Raw genomic sequence first — 2,428 nt, 5'->3', positions numbered from 1 at the left:
CAAATGACCCTTTCGGCCAAACGACCCTTTGGGCCTAACGGTTTGCTCGGCCTAGTGGCATTCGGCCAAATGACTTTCGGCCTAATGGTTTGTTCGGCTTAGTGGCATTCGGCCAAATGGCTTTCGGCCGAATGAGTTTCGGCCAAACGACCCTTCCACCTTTCGAAACAGCCCAAAAATTCTAAATTGGCCGAACAATAAAAAAGTTATAGCAATCTCAATTTGGGGTCAATATGATATGACCCCAGAGCACAGACAACGTAAGTTTCATTGAGCACAGACAGAAGGTTAATTAATAAAAATGATAAAACAGGGGTGATAAAACAGGGTGATAAAAATTTCCAATTTTTCAATTCATTCCACAAATATGAATAATTTTATTCCTTGGAAAGGCCAAATGCGTGAACGGTACCCGTTATTTCTTGTCGAAATGGCTTACGGAATATTTCCCAGGTTCTCAGAAGTCGTTCATAACGGGGTGACGGGTTGAAAACGTGATAAAATCGGGACACAATAAAATCGGGTCGAAAACGTGATAAAATCAGGGGTAGACAAAATCGGGGGTAGACAAAATCGGGGAGTGACAAAATCGGGGAGTGACAAAATCGGGTCAACACTGTAGTAGTTTGTGTTTGTCTTCAACCTTATGTCCTTCGATGTTTTGTTATAGATTTCATTTGTCCATAGAAGTTAGCGCTTTTCATTTGGTAGCAGTAAGTAGGAAACCCGCCACTAGCACTGCTTCGATTCAATGTTCATTGAACAAACTCTGGGATGAATTCCTTTTTCTTCCGGTATAATGCTGGGGTGATCTGATATCCAATGTAAACTATCATTTTACGTTTCTCGCTCTCATCACACCCCCACAAGACATTCCGTTTAAAACAGAACGAACGAGCACGGTTGGAATGTTTCACTTGAGTGGCGTCAGCTCCATATTTCAGCTTTGTCTGCCAACCGATACTCTGCAGCTGGTTGGTTGCCATATTCTCTCGTCAATGTCAGTAAAATATCGAACATATTTTACTTGGGACAAAAACGTTTTGCTTTTGTTCGATCCCTTTCTCCATGGAAAATGAACAGAAAAAAAATATTCACAGAAAAGAGGTTAGCACTGGATTACCGTGCATATCCTTGTCAAACACATTACTCTATAGTTTATAGCATCGGCCGAATTTCATTCAAAGGAAAATTCAATTGTAATTGAGATTCAAAAGTCAGATTCCAAATTAACATGTGTTAAGATTAAGATTTGAAAGTAATTACGTCAGTGATGAAATTACTATCGGAGAAAAGTTAAAATTGTTCTAAGAAAATGGTGCATAATCAATTTATAACCATACGAAAAAAAAATCTATGAACTCAATTTCAATTCCAACGTGATCTAGACTATCGTCTTGTTCGAGGTTGGTTTGTTTGAAATTGAGCATCGCAAACAGCGCCCTGCATTTGGCTTTCACTTACATTCCATGTGTCGAGCAGCACAGCACCACCGGACCGGCACCTGCGGCAATCAACCCGTTCTTACGTTCCATGGCAATAGTGGCAAAACGTGTTCCATTCTCGAATCAGTGGAAAATCGAGAAAACGACGAGCGATTCGACTGAAGTGGATTGCAGCAGCAGAATTCCCTTCGATAAACATCAACTGGAAATCTCGTTATCGTATTATATTTTGTTTATCACTATCCAGCAGGTTCGATATCGAGTTTTGTGGCGATGAAATCGAGAGGATGCATAGCTCACCTTATCTTCAAATATTATCTGGCTATTCGTTCGGGCTGTAGGACCGAGTGTTTGGCTGCGATAGAGCTTCATGCACAATGCACAGCCATATACAATGAGAGTGTTTTGTTTTCGAAACACCACGGGGGAATGATTTTTTGTGTCTCGTGGAAATCACTTTCAGCCAAATAAATTTCAACAGTTAGTGTTTCGAGTGGCGGTAGTACAACACTAACCATCAGCTGGCTGTTGGTGTTGGGGCTCTTCTTGGCTCGGTAGTTCGTAGTGGTTGAATTGAGTAGAAGTGGCCCCTTGGTGGTGCAAACATTAAATGGAATGGCATTCCGAGCAATTGATTTTATGTGCTGATGTTGCTGTTCGTGTGAATGTTCGTTATGTTCGCTGTTTGCACAATCCTTTTTCCAAAGATTGGACGAGCGAATGGTTGTTCTGGGAGCACAATAGGATGAAAATTGACTTATTTTGTGATGATTGCTTTCGAACGAGCTGCGACAGTGACTGTTCAGTATTGCACTACAACGAGTGTGATTAATTGTTTAAGAAATACATTAGCTTTTTTCGTTAAATTATTATTTTTTGAGAAATTACTATTTTTTGTGTGCCCGTTCCACATACACACAATTCTACTACTTCGAGGGGTTATTCAATTTCCAGATGATTCGTACAAACAGAGAGAGGAGGGG

This window comes from Armigeres subalbatus, chromosome 3 (genome assembly GCF_024139115.2).
Source record: "Armigeres subalbatus isolate Guangzhou_Male chromosome 3, GZ_Asu_2, whole genome shotgun sequence".
Lineage (NCBI taxonomy): Eukaryota > Metazoa > Arthropoda > Insecta > Diptera > Culicidae > Armigeres > Armigeres subalbatus.
The sequence above is the reverse complement of the archived record's forward strand: the minus strand, read 5'-3'. Positions refer to the sequence as shown.